The following is a 15,325-nucleotide window of genomic DNA, read 5'->3' on the forward strand; positions in this document are numbered from 1 at the left end:
GTATCAGCAGCAGACCCTCTCCCCCTTAACAGGGCATCATGACCACATTTTTTGCTTACATTTTTTTCCCCTATTTTCCTCCTCTAAAACCCAGGTGCGTCTTATGGTCCAGTGCGTCTTATAGTCCGAAAAATACGGTAATTATTTCTGAGATAAAAATCAGTTTTTTGCTTGTAAGTTCAATGTGATGTATTAATCAATTGATAGCCTGGTCAATTTTATTTTCTTTTTTTGATTTGTCTTTGATGCAGGGGAACAATTTGACCGTGGACAATCAATTTTTTCTCGAAGGATTTCAAATCAGTCAAAGTTTGAGAATTTTCCTGTTTGCTCTCCTCCTTGTGGTTTACAATGTAACAATATGTGGAAATGTCCTGATCATCGCCCTGGTGTCCTCCAGCAAAAACCTCCACACTCCCATGTACTTCTTCATCTCACAGCTGTCCATCACTGACATCATGTTGATCTCAGACATCGCCCCCAACATTCTTCACATCCTACTGAATAATGGGGCTGCCATTTCTTTTATCAACTGTATGGCCCAGTAATTTTTTTTCTGTAGTGCTGAGTCAACGGAATGTCTTCTCCTGATAGTGATGTCTTATGACAGATATGTGGCCATCTGTAATCCTCTTCACTATATCTCTATAATGACGGGGATGATGTGTGTGACGTTGGTCATTATCTTCTGGATCTTTTCATTTTCCATTTCAGCCATTTAAATTTTAATATTTTCAAGGCTAAATTTCTGTCGGCCAAATATCATTGATCACTTGTACTGTGATCTTCTTCCTTTACAAGAAATTTCTTGCTCTGATACATTTCCTATAAAACTTCAAATGTATTTACTAACTATTCCATTACTGGTTATTTCCATCCTTATAATTTTTATTTCTTATGTTAGCATTGTCCGTGTCATCTTACAGATCCCATCTAATATCAGCAGACAGAAAGCCTTCTCCACCTGTAGCTCCCACCTCATTGTGGTCGCCATATTTTATTTGACAGCATCCATCATTTACCTTTTGCCATCAAAAAGACAAACATCAGATGTTAATAAAATCCTATCCCTTCTATATACTGTGTGTATTCCATTGGTAAATCCCATTATATACAGATTTAGAAATAGAGATATTAAGAAATCTTTCCTGGAAATGATTCAGAAAAATGTCTAGTCTGTCTGATGCATTGCAAAATATAGTACAAATGAACAAATGATCATAGGTTCAAGACCTCTAGGTGAAATAAAACACAATTGAGAGTTTATTTCTAAACTTTTTAAAAATATTAAAATAAATAATAATAAAAAATATAGAACAGCTCCTGCATACTTTCTCACAAACTTCAAGGCGCCCTCAACAAACAAAACAAAAGGTGACCTATGATGTTTATTAGTGATGAGTGAGCATGTTCGCTACTGATCGGTGCTCGCCCGAGCATCTCACTGCTCGACATGCTCGGCACTCGCCGAGTATTTCCAGGGTTGCTCGGCGGGAGCTTGGGTGCCCTCCCTGCATGTTTGGCGCCCTTTACAGAGCCAATGAACATGCAGGAATTGCCTGCCACTCACTGTAATGCTGTAGCCATGTTGACACTACAGTGATTGGCTGGCCACAAAGCGTCATCAGGTCTCTATCAGACCTGACGCTGCCATGCTCGTCACAGTCACTCCGGAATAAGATAGTGTAGGGAGAGGTGCTGCTGAGCTAGGGAGAGATATGCTTGTTTCTAGTTAGTGTATCTGTACCAAACCATATTAGAGACACATATCCATCTCAACAAACAGTCCTTCTGAGGACTAATCCATCTGCAGAGATATCAGGCAGGCAGTGTATATAGGTAGGCAGGCAGTGTATATAGCAGACTGCAATGCAGATAGGACAAGAGGCTCCATTCCACTTTTGTCAGCTGCTGCTGTTAGATATTTCTAGAAATAGGCCCTGGTCTCAGGGACCTGGAATAATTTTTTTTTTGGATCTTAATCCTCATTATTTGTTTAAAAACAATCCAAATAACACAGTTTTTTTGCGCCATTTGTTGTTGGCACTGCAGAATACAGCCAGGTCCTTTTCATGTTACAGCGCTAAAAATCCAGCTATTTAAATCTGTGTTCACGGATCACATATACGTTTTCAGAAAATACTACCATTTCTGGCCTCCATTAAAATTTTTTTCAGTGTGTCAGCAAAGTTTTTAACACTGGTTTGCTGTTCAAAATAGTTATCTACAGGCCAGGTATTTAAAACTGTGTTTTCTCCGTCACACGGATCACAAATATGTTTTCAGAAAATACTGCCTTTTCTGACCTTCATTAAAATTTGTTTCATTGTGTCAGTGAAGCAATTGACACCAGATTGCCATTCAAAATAGTTACCTACAGGCCAGGTATTTAAAACTGTGTTTTCTCCGTAACACGGGTCACATATACGTTTTCAGAAAATACTGCCATTTCTGACCTCCATTAAAAAAATTTTCAGTGTGTCAGTGAAGCAATTGACACCAGATTGCTGTTCAAAATAGTTATCTACAGGCCAGTTATTTAAAACTGTGTTTTCTCCGTCACACGGATCATATATACGTTTTCAGAAAATACTGCTATTTCAGGCCTCCATTAAAAATTTGTCTCAGTGTGTCAGTGAAGCAATTGACACCAGTTTGCTGTTCAAAATAGTTACGTACAGGCCAGCTATTTAAAACTGTGGTTTGTCCGTCACACAGATCACATATAAGTTCGCTCCAAATTCAGTCATTTGTTGCGTGCATGGAAGATATTGTCCTCCATTTAAAATGTGCAATGCACGTGGCAACAGACAGGGAACTGGTCGTGATGGTGATGATGGTTCATGCAGAGGCCGAGGCCGTGGGCAAGCTGAAATTTTGCCACAAGAAACACCCACATCTTCTCACTCGACCTTCCTGTCCCAATTAATAGTGGACCACAGCACACCACTATTGAACACAGAGCAGTGTGAAAAGGTTATTGGTTGGATAGCAGATAATGCTTCCAGTCACTTAGCCACCACCACCACCACCTTGTCTTCCACATGGTCAAGTCTTAGTAGCTGTGAGTCTGGACCGCATATTCCTCACCCTGAACCTCCTTCCTTTAACAATGCTGAGTGCCCAGAGACACTCCAAAGAGCTGTTCACTTTTCCATTAATAGATTTGGGCCTCTCGCCCAGTCCACGTGAAGCGGGGCAGGAGGAGATTGCATGTAGCAAGGCCAAAATGTTTGAGCAGCCACTGTCACATTAAGGCGACGGTTGGAAAGTGTCACAAGAGGTGGACGATGATGAGACACAATTTCCAGAAAGTCAGGAGGAGTACCAGAGTGTGGTAGTGGAAGACGAGGTGGTGGATGATGTAGTAACTGACCTAACCTGGCAGGAGGACACTGCAGCACTGCCTCGGCAAAGCGGCAACAGGCTGTGCTGAAGCTAATATGCTTAGGTGACAAACCGCCCAATGCTGGAGAATTGTAGACAGCTCTGAAAGAGCAGGCAGATCTTTGGCACACACCGCTGAACCTACAGTTTGGCAAGCTCAGAGGCAAGGCAAGCTCACATACGTATCATGCCTGGACCATGTGGTTAAGCTCATGGTTCAGCTGTTTCTCTAATCCTACTCGGAGCTGCCGTATCTGCTTGTAAAAGTACGCTGCCTGTGTGCCCATTTTAGAAAGTTACCTACAGTCTCCGTCGCCTTTTCCATATTTCAGCAGCATTTGCAGCTTCTAGCTCACAGACTGGTGTGTGATGTCACCATGCATTGGAACTCTACACTGCAGATGTTGGGAAGCATTTGTGAGAAGAAGAGGGCAGTTTTTGATGACCAGCATCAAGAAGACCGTCGGTGTTCAGTTCAGACAACACACATAAGACCTCAGGAGTGGACATGAATGTCAGACATATGTACCATCCTCCAAAACTTTGAGGACTCCATCAAGATGGTGAGCGGCGGTGATGCCATAATTAGAGTCACCATCCCGCTTCTCTGTCTTCTGAAATGCTCTCTGCTCACAATCAAAGAGGATGCATTGCAGGCAGAGCACGATGAGATGGAGCAAGGATCCATACAGGGTGATTACACACAGCCCAGCCTCATCTCAAAGGGAAATGGGTGACAATGAGGAAGAGTGTTACGGTTCCAGGTGGTGGAACCTCTGAGCTGATATGCAAGGAGGGGCCAGAGGGGCGCAGCTAAGTGCCAACTCAGACTGATCGTGGCCACATGGCGGCTTAGTCGACTCCGTGTACCAAAGAGGGACCAGGCAGGTGAACCTGGTGTCACTCTGGGACTGACTTTGTGTGAGTGCAGGCGACTCCCATGGGTCAGGTGGCTGAGGCTGACAGGTACAGCGAATGAGCACGGCAGGTAGCCTGACGGGTGATCCCGGTAGGCAAGCAGTCGGGCACGGTAGGTAGCCAGACAGGTGATCCGGGTTGGCAAGCAGGATGGCAAAGCAGGTAACCTGACAGGTGATCCTGGTAGGCAAGCCGGCGGGCACGGCAGGTAGACAGGCTGGCAGGCATGGCTGATTGACAGGCTGGTGGTCATGGCTGATAGAAAGGCAGGCGGGCACGGCTGATAGGCAGGTGGGAAGGCTGATAGACAGGCTGCAGGCACGGCTGAAAGACTGGCAGGTGGGCACGGCTGATAGACATACTGGGGGGCACTGGAAACTGAGGACTGAGGAGATTGTTAGCACACAAACAATGACCTTGCCCAGGCACCCCCATTTTGGAGGAGATGCTTTAAATTGGAGTGGTTCTCCGGCCATTGACCGGGGACTCTTTAGGACGGCGCGCGCGGCCTCTTTAAGAGAGGGAACATGCGCGTGCCCCAAGCACAGTGCACGGGAAGCTGCGCACGATGTATGCAACATCCGCAGGGGAGCTGGAAGACGCCAGACCAGGATGGCGGCAGTGAGGGGAACGGCGTCTCTGCCCAGCAGGAGGTAGAGACGCCGACTCTACAGTACCCTCCCTTTACTTCCCCTCTTCTTTAGGCCCTCAAGAAATTTTTCTAGAAAATGAGGGGCATGAATGTTCTCCCTGGGCTCCAAAGACCTCTCCTCAGGACCAAACCCCCTTCAATCCACTAGAATGAAAGTCTTTCCTCTTACCATCTTGATGGGCAAAATGTTTTCTTCCTCAATGACGTCCTCAGCGGAGACTGAAGCTGTAGTGGTACCTGGATCGTCAGAGAAAGAATTAAGGACAACCGGTTTGAGGAGAGACATGTGAAAGGAGTTGGGGATCAGTAAGGAGGCCTGGAGTTTCAGCTTGTAAGCCACTGGATTTATTTGGTTCAGAATCTTGAACGGACCGATGAACCGCGGACCCAACTTGTATGATGGTATCTTGAGACGGACATATTTGGAGGAAAGCCAGACCTTGTCTCCCGGACGGAATTGAGGTGGATCCAGACGTCTATTATAAGCATGCTTCTTCATCCGCTTGGAGGACTGAAGAAGCGCAGATTCACTGGCGAGAGACTCCACGGCAGGATTATCCACTGAAGAGGAGATGGGAAACGGAATCCGGGAGTGTCGACCGTAGACCACAAAAAACTGAGACTTAGCAGAACACTCACTCACATGGTTGTTATAGGAAAACTCGGCCCAGGGCAGGAGCTCAACCCAATCGCTATGGTGAGCATTGACAAAGTGCCAAAGAAAACTGGTAAGGATCTGATTCATACATTCCACTTGATAATTGGACTGAGGATGATAGGCCAAAGAAAAATCCAAAGAGACATCCAGCATCTTGCACATGGCTCTCCAAAAGCATGAAGTGAACTGAACTCCTCGGTCCGAGACAATGTGGAGGGGTAAGCCGTGGAGACAGAAGATGTGACCGATGAAGTCCTTAGCCAGCACAGGTGCAGACGGAAGACCAGGCAAAGGGATGAAGTGAGTCATCTTGGAGAAGCGGTCGGCAACCACCCAAATGACAGTACAACCGGCCGATACAGGAAGATCTGTGATGAAATCCTTTGCAATATGTTGCCACAGAGCGGAAGGCAAGGGAAGAGGAAGGAGACGACCGGCTGGAAGGTGCCTAGGTATCTTGTTACGGGAAAAATAGGAACAAGCCGCGACAAAATCAGCAAAATCCTTGCGCAGGGTGGGCCACCAATAATGCTGGGCAATGAGCAGAAGCATCTTCCTCTGGCCGGCATGGCCAGCCAGCTTGGATGAATGGCCCCAGATTAAGACCCTCTTCCGATCCTGAGCCGCTACAAAGGTCTAACCAGGAGGTAGATGAGACAGGTCAAATGGAGCAACAGTCATAATTCTGGAGGGGTTAATGATGTGTAGAGGCTCCTCCTCTAGGTCGGAAGACAGAAAAGAGTGGGAAAAAGCGTCGTCTTTAATGTTCTTGTCTGCTGGGCAGTAATGGAGAGTGAAGCAGAATCGAGCACAGAACAAAGACCATCTGGCCTGATGCGGGTTTAGTCTTTGGGCGGTTTGCAAATAAGCAAGTTTTTTATGGTCAGTGTAGATAACCACCGGGTACAGAGCCCCCTGAAGCAAGTAGCACCACTCCTCCAGCGCTAATTTGATGCCAGTAGTTTTAGATCCCCTATGGAGTAATTGCACTTGGATGTAGAGAAGAGTTTGGAAAGGAAGCAGCAGGTCACCATTCGCCTTTACGAGGATTTCTAGGTGAGCACTGCTCCAGCTCCTAAGGAAGAGGCATCAACCTCCAGGAAGAACTGTTTATTGCATTTCGGACGGTGTAGCACAGGAGCGGAGGAGAAGGCTTGTTTAAGAGAGAAAAAGGCATTCTCTGCCTCGGAAGACCAATCCTGGGATTTGCTCCTTTACTGGTAAGAGCAGAGATGGGAACTGTCTGGGAGGAGAAATGAGGAATGAAGAGGCGGTAATAGTTGGTGAATCCCAAAAACCGCTGAGTAGCCTTCAAGCCCTCCGGTCGGGGCCATTTTAAGACGGCAGACACCTTCTCGGGATTCATCCGCAGTCTGGTCTCAGAGATGATATACCCAAGAAACGGCAGGGAGGTCTGCTCAAAGAGGCATTTCTTGAACTTAGCATACAGGCGATTCTGCCTTAGCAAAACCTGACGAACATCCCTCCGGTGTGAGGGTAGATCCGGAGAGAAGACCAAGATATCGTCCAGGTACACCACCACGCAAGAATACAGGAGATCACGGAAGATGTCATTAACCAGCTCCTGGAAGATGGCTGAAGCATTACAGAGACTAAAGGTAATCACACGGTTTTCTAAGTGACCGTCTCGGGTGTTAAATGCCGTCTTCCACTTGTCTCCCTGGCGGATCCAGACCAAATTGTACACCCCATGAAGATCGAGCTTGGTGAAGATCTTCGCGCCCTTGAGGCCGTCAAACAGCTCCGAGATGAGAGGCACGGGGTACTTATTTTTGATGGTAATTTGGTTAAGACCCCTGTAATGGATACAGGGACGTAGAGAGCAGTCTTTCTTCTTGATGAAGAAGAATTCTGCTCCAGCCGGAGAGGTGGATTTCTGGATAAATCCCCTAGCAAGATTCACCTCTATATACTCAGACATGGCCCGGGTCTCAGCCAGCGACAAGGGGTAGATATGCCCTCGGGGAGTAGAAGCACCATTTACCAAGTCGATGGGGCAATCATATGGCCTATGAGGCGGTAGTGTTTCACTTCCTTCTTACATAGTTTGTAAAGCCGAATAAAGACTTGCGTCCATCAAGTTCGACCTGTAAGTTCTGTAGTTGCTAAAGTTGATCCAGAGGAGGGCAAAAACCCCAAATGATTTAGCCAATCTTCACCTGAGGAAAAATTCCCTCCCGACTCTGAAACCAGCAGTCAGAATAAATCCCTGTATCAACCTACTATTTTATTCTATTTTTAAGTATATGCAGAAATCTGCCTGGTATCTAGAAAAGCATCCAGTCCCCGCTTGAACTGGTGTAGTGAATCCGACATTACCGTCTCCTCACTCAGTGAATTCCATATTCTCACTGCTCTTACCGTAAAGAACCCCTTCCTATGCTGGTGCTGAAACCTTTTCTCTTCCAGTCTTAGTGAGTGCCCTCTTGTTACCGTAATAACCCTCCTTTTGAACAAATCCCGGGCAAGGTCTCTATACTGTCCCCTAACATATTTGTACACATTTATTATGTCCCCCCTCAACCTTCTCTTTTCCAGGCTGAATAGTCCTAGTTTTGCCAACCTCTCTGGGTATTGCAGTCCCTCCATTCCCTTTATTAATTTTGTTGCCCTCCTTTGTACCTTTTCAAGCTCATTTATATCCTTTCTATATATTGAGGCCCATAACTGAGCACAGTATTCCAAGTGTGGTCTGACCAGTGCTTTGTACAGTGGAAGAACAATGTTCTCATCCTTTGCAGCTATACCTCTTCTGATACATCCCATTACGCTGTTTGCCCTTACAGCAGCGGCCTGACTTTGGGCACTCCAATTTAGTTTGCTATCAATCAAGATGCCCAAGTCCTTCTCCATCTCTGAATTCCCCAATGATTTCCCATTCAGTGAGTACTGGTGACTTCCATTTTTCCATCCCATATGTATGACCTTACATTTCTCCTCGTTAAACCTCATTTGCCATTTAATGCTCCACCTACCCAGCTTATCCAAATCCCTCTGAAGGTCTTCACTATCCTCTTTTGTATTAATTGTTTTACATAACTTTGTGTCATCTGCAAATATTGATATTTTACTATTTATCCCGTTGACTATGTCGTTAATAAAGATATTAAATAACATTGGGCCTAGTACAGACCCCTGTGGTACCCCACTAGTGACGCTTACCCAATCTGAGTATATTCCATTTATAACCACCCTCTGCCTTCTATCCTTTAGCCAGTTAGCTACCCACTTGCAGACATTTTCCCCCAGCCCCATCATTCTCATTTTGTATACCAACCTATTATGTGGCACGCTATCGAACGCTTTTGAGAAGTCGAGATACACGACATCCACTGGTTCCCCCTGATCTTCTCGAGAGCTAACCTCCTCGTAGAAGTCAATCAGGTTTGTTTGGCAGGAGCGATTCCTCATGAATCCATGTTGGTTCGGGGTTAATAGAATATTAGCGTCAAGATGCTCCATGATTGCCTCATTAATAAAGCCTTCAAAAATTTTGCCCACAACGGACGTCAGACTCACCGGCCGATAGTTTCCGGCGTCACTTTTTGCTCCCTTTTTGAATATTGGCACTACATTCGCCTGTCGCCAATCAAGTGGTACAGACCCAGTCTCAACAGAGTCCTTAAATATAAGATATAACGGTCTGTCTATCACATTACTTAGTTCCCTTAGTACCCGTGGGTGTATGCCATCAGGTCCTGGTGATTTGTTTATTTTAATGTTACTGAGGCGTTTCTGTACCCCAGCTTGGGTTAGATTTGTCATACTTAGTGGAGGATTAAGCTTGTCACTTCTCATTTCGCCTGTTAGTTCTTTTTCCTTTGTGAAAGTTGACGAAAAAAATTTATTTAATAGATTAGCTTTATCCTCATCTTTCTCTATGATTTTGCCTTCATCACTTTTTATCGGTCCAATATTATTCGATTTAATCCTTTTACTATTTATATACGTAAAGAACAGTTTGGGATTTGATCTACTTTCCCTAGCAATACGTCTCTCTGTTTCCTCCTTTGCTATTTTTATTTGTTTTTTGCAGGTTCTCGTTTTTTCGTTGTAACACATTAGTGCCTCCTTGCTGTTTTCCTGTTTTAATCTCTTGAATGCCTCTTTTTTGCTATTTAACGCCCCTTTTACGTTCTTATTCAACCATATTGGTTTACTCTTATTTCTGGCCCTTTTATTCCCATACGGTATATACCTCTCGCACTGAGTATTCAGAATTCTTTTGAAGGTTTCCCATTTACTATTCGTATTTCCTTGATTAAGAACTTTGTCCCAGTCTATAAGTTGAAGGTTTTCTTTCAGCTGATCAAACTTCGCCCTCCTAAAGTTTAATGTTTTAGTTGTTCCCTTATTGATAACCCTACTGAAGGGCATTTTGAAATTGATAATATTATGATCGCTATTACCTAGGTGCCCCCCTATCTGTACCTCAGTTATTCTATCAGGCCTATTAGTCAATATTAAGTCCAACACTGCCTTCCCTCTCGTTGGTTCCTGCACTAGTTGGGAGAGATAATTATCCTTGATATTTGTCAAGAACCTTTTTCCTTTCTGCGATCTACAGGTTTCTGTTTCCCAGTCAATATCCGGGTAGTTGAAGTCCCCCATTACAATCACCTCATTATGTTTTGCTACTTTGTCTATTTGTCCTAATAGCAGTTTCTCATTCTCCTCTGTTATATTGGGTGGCTTATAGCAGACCCCCAGTAATATTTTATTATTATTTTTTGCCCCCTCTATCTCTACCCACATGGACTCGACCCCCTCTTCTCCCTCTCCTATATCTTCCCTTAGTCTGGGCTTTAGACGTGACTTTACATATAAGCAGACTCCTCCGCCCTTCCCCTGTTTCCGGTCCCTTCTAAATAAACTATAATCTGTTAAATTTACCGCCCAGTCGTAGCTATCGTCTAGCCAAGTCTCTGTTATACCTACGATGTCATACCTCTCCTCCGATATAAGCGCCCGCAGCTCATCCGCCTTATTGGTCAGGCTTCTTGCGTTGGTCAGCATGCAAGATAAAACTTTGGGGTTATTTAGCATCCTATTCTTCTCTAACGATCTAACTGTACTATCCCCACCCCCCTCTCCACCCTCATTATATTCACTTCTCCCCTTCCCCCTTGCTTGCCTCACATCCCACCTATTTCCTTGGTTTCCCCCCCGTCTCTAGTTTAAAAACTCCTCCAACCTATTAGCCATCTTCTTCCCCAGCACCGCTGCACCCTCCCCATTGAGGTGCAGCCCGTCCCTACGGTAGAGCCTGTAGCCGACAGCGAAGTCGGCCCAGTTCTCCATGAACCCAAACCCTTCTGCCTTGCACCAACTCTTTAGCCACTTATTCACCTCCCTAACCTCCCGTTGGCGCTCCTGTGTGGCTCGCGGGATTGGTAGTATTTCTGAGAAAACTACCTTGGAGGTCCTTGCCCTAAGCTTCCTACCTAGATCCCTGAAATCATTTTTAAGGACCCTCCATCTACCACTCACTTTGTCATTGGTGCCAATGTGGACCATGACCGCTGGGTCTTCGCCAGCCCCACCCAGTAACCTGTCAACCCGATCCGCGATGTGCCGGACTCGAGCGCCAGGGAGGCAGCACACCGTTCGGCGATCCCGGTCTTTGTGACAGATTGCCCTGTCTGTCCCCCTAATAATAGAGTCACCCACTACCAGGACCTGTCTAGCCTGCCCTACACTTCCCCCCTCCCCCTCATTACTGGAGCATACACTCCCCCGGCGGTCAGAGGATCTGTCGTGCTCCAATAATGCCGGTTCTGAACCAGCCTTCCTATACTTCTTCCCTCTATCCCTTCTAACCGTTACCCAGCTCCCTGCCTGTTCAGCCTGCGCTTCCCCACTAAGCTCCACCCCCAGTGTTGACCCATTGAGTGTCTGCTCGGTGAGCAGCAAACTCCGTTCCATGTTGTCGATGCTCCTCAGTACCGCTATCTGAGCACTTAGATCCAGGATTTGGGCTTCCAAGTGCACGATATGCTCACATCTCTCGCAGCAGTATGGATCCCTGAGCGGTAGCTCAGGGAATGCATACATTGCGCAAGATGTACACTGCACGGCTCCGGCCAACATGGACGTCATTCTAAATATGGGGATACAGTCAGTATATATGTACAAGTACAAAACACAATTATTTATATATAGGTGTATGGACGGGGATCAATTAGGGATGTGCAAGTGTATCGATTAGATATCGGCGCGGGATCAGTTAAGTATGGACGGGGGATCAATTAAGTATCAATTAAGTATGGACGGGGGATCAGCTGAGTGGGTCAGGTGGATTAATTAAGTGTGGACGGTGTGTCAATTAACTATGGACTGGGATCAATAAGTATGGACTGGGGAAATAATTAATTGTGGACTAGGGATTCAATCAATTAATTATGGACAGGGGGTTTAATTAAATAGGATGGGGGGTAAAGCAAAAAAATAGGTATGGACGGTGGGTCAATTAACTAAGGACTGGGGATCAATAAGTATCAATAATATCAATAATTGTTGAAGACGTCGGTATAGGACCAGTACGGTGCCGGCAGATCAGGTAAATTAGCCAGAGTAAACGGGGTCGAGCAGGACGAACCGGAACCAGACAGGACTCATGGCATTCCTGACCCCAACGGAGCACTTCACGATATCTCCAATTTAGGACGGGCTCAAGTCTTTGTATCCAGGGTAGACCAAGCAAGAGAGGGTGATAGAGACCAGACAGCACATTAAAGGAGATCTTCTCCAAGTGCAGCATTCTCACCTGAAGGGTCACAGGCTCTGTGACGAGCAAGATGGTCTCCGGAAGAAGCCTCCCATCCAGGAGGCAACCATCAATGGTTCAGGCAGGCATACAGTAGGAATCTGATACCGCTCCACAACAGCCTGTTGAATGAGATTTCTAGCGGCTCCGGAATCCAGATGGGCAATCTCGAAGAAGCAGGTCACATCACTGGAAATAGAACAGACAGAGTCAAGGACGGAGAGGATTTACTCTTGTCTAGGACGACCTCTCCGAGAGGTCCTAGACACTGGAGTTTCCCAGCATCACCGGGCAGGAACAGATCAGATGCTCTTTACTGGCACAGTAGAAGCAACTCCCCTCGGCTCGGCGCGTTACCTGGCGAGACTTGACCATCTTGGTTTGGTCAATTTGCATTTGCTCAGGCGAACATGGCCGGGGAATTGCTGGTTGAGAGACAGGCTTTTGGAATACAGGAGCGAGATGCGGAAATCTTCTCTCCCGCGTAGTCTCCTTAGCACATTCCATAAAACGGATTTCAATCCAGGTAGCTAATGGCACCAGGTCGTCCAGGGTGTCACGACCGGCTAGCTTATCCTTGATCCGACCGGAAAGACCCTGCCAGAAGGTGGACATCAAATCCTCGCTGTTCCAGGCAAACTCAGATGCGAGAGTTCGGAAACCTATGGCATACTGGCCCACGGAGAGACTCCCTTGGCGGAGATGGAGAACTGAGGAGGCAGTAGCAGATTTTCGTCCGGTCTCATCGAAGACCTTCCGGAAGGCAGCGAGGAAAGCCAGAGGATCGGATACCAGGGGATCCCCTCTTTCCCACAGAGGGTTTAGCCATGCCAATGCCTCACCGGTGAGGTGAGACACGATGAATGCCACCTTGGCCCGGTCGAAGGGGAACTGGTGTGCCAGGAGTTCAAAGTGCAGCGTGCACTGATTTAGGAAGCTCCGACATAAGACGGGGTCACCACAAAAACGTGGAGGTGCAGAGAGCCGGGGTCCAGAGCCGAGTGCCATAGCGCCAGTAAGTTGAGGTTCCACCAGAACGGGTGCCGCTCGGCTAGAGACGGACACAGACGGGGTGAACAGCATGTCCAGGCGAGAGTTGACAGACCGCAGATAGGACTGGATAGTCTCCTGTTGGGATCTCTGATTTGAGACCTCCTGGTACAGGTCAGAGAGTGAAGGAGCCTTGGGGCCACCGGGTTCCATGGCCTGTGCAAACTGTTATGGGTCCTGGTGGTGGAACCTCTGTGCTTCGGTGCAAGGAGGGACCAGAGGGGTGTTACTAAGTACCTATTCGACCTGACCAAGGTCACACGGCGGCTCAATGGCCTCCATGAACCAGGGAGGGACCGAGCAGGGGGACCACGTGCCACTCTGGGACCGACCTTGTGTGAGAGAAGGTGACTCCCATGGGTCAGATGGCAGGAACTGACCAGTACAGCGGATGAACAGGGCTGGAAGGCTGACGTGTGGTCCGGGTAGATTAGCAGGCTGGTTCGGCCGATAGCCAGATGGGTGCTCTGGGTAGGCAAGCTGGCGGGCACGACAGGTAACAGGTATCTGCTCGAGGTAGGCTGGCTGGTGGGCACGACAGGTAACAGGCAGGTACTCCAGGTAGACAGGCTGGCGGGCATGACAGGTAACAGACAGGTGCTTCCAGGTAAGCAAGCTGGCGGGCATGGCAGGTAGCTGGCAGGTTCTTCCAGGTAAGCAGGCTGGCGGGCAGAACTATAGACAGGCTGGCGGGCTGGACTGTAGACAGACTGGCGAGCAGGACTGATAGGCAGCGGGATCTGAGGGCTGAAGCAAGTGTTAGCACACAGAACAACAACCTTGCACATGCACCTCCATATTGGAGGAGGAGCCTTATATAGGGGCAGTCCTCCAGCCATTGGCCGGGAACTCTATAGGACGGCTTGCGCGGCCCCTTTAAGAGAGAGGGAGCGCTGTCGCTCTCGCCCTGAGCACAGAGCCCGGGAAGCTGCGCTCAGTGCGCGCCTCAGCGGCAGGGAACCGGGAGGACGCCGGACCTGGACCGCGGCGGTGAGGGGAACGGCGTCTCTGCCCGGCAGGAGGAAGAGACGCCGATGCTACATAATGACTCTATATAATATATGAGTTTCACTTTTTGTATTGAAGTACTGAAATAAATTAACTTTATGATGATATTCTAATTTAGTGAGATGCACCTATAAGCTCAGCGCATGGCGCAGTGAGTCCACACCCACCAATCTAACGATAAATAATCTACGAAACATTTGATAAATTCCTCTTTAAATTAATCTACATTTCAAGTTCTTGATGAATATCATGCATCAAATATTGATAGTGAAGGGGATTTCTTCATTATTATTATTATTATTTATTATTATAGCGCCATTAATTCCATGGTGCTTTACATGTGATAGGGATGTACATAACAAAAGCATTTACATAATCTTAACAAAACGAGTCAGCGACTGGTACAGGAGGAGCGAGGACCCTGCCCGCGAGGGCTCACATTCTAGAAGGGATGGGTGAGGATACATTAGGTGAAGGTAGAGCTGGTCACTCAGCGGTGGTTACTGCAGGTTGTAGGCTTGTCGGAAGAGGTAGGTCTTCAGGTTTCTTTTGAAGGGTTCCACGGTCGGCGAGAGTCTGATGTGTTGGGGTAGAGAGTTCCAGAGTAGGGGGGATGTACGGGAGAAATCTTGTACATGACTGTGGGAGGAGGAGATAAGAGGGGAGTAGAGGAGGAGATCTTGTGAGGATCGGAGGTTGCGTGCAGGTAAGTACCGGGAGACTAGGTCACAGATGTATGGGGGAGACAGGTTGTGGATGGCTTTGTATGCCATGGTTAGAATTTTGAACTGAATTCTCTGGGCAATGGGGAGCCAGTGAAGAGATTGACAGAGAGGAGAGGCCGGGGAATAGCGGGGGGACAGGT

The 15,325-nt window shown here is 47.2% G+C and overlaps 1 pseudogene; it reads left to right on the top strand.

Moving 5' to 3' along the window:
- The first annotated feature begins 245 nt into the window (after positions 1-245).
- Positions 246-1,175, top strand: LOC141167494 (olfactory receptor 11L1-like; annotated as a pseudogene).
- The last annotated feature ends 14,150 nt before the right edge of the window (positions 1,176-15,325 follow it).

This window comes from Phyllobates terribilis, unplaced genomic scaffold (assembly GCF_046119375.1).
Source record: "Phyllobates terribilis strain yellow unplaced genomic scaffold, ASM4611937v1 Scaffold_11__3_contigs__length_659146591, whole genome shotgun sequence".
Classification (NCBI taxonomy): domain Eukaryota; kingdom Metazoa; phylum Chordata; class Amphibia; order Anura; family Dendrobatidae; genus Phyllobates; species Phyllobates terribilis.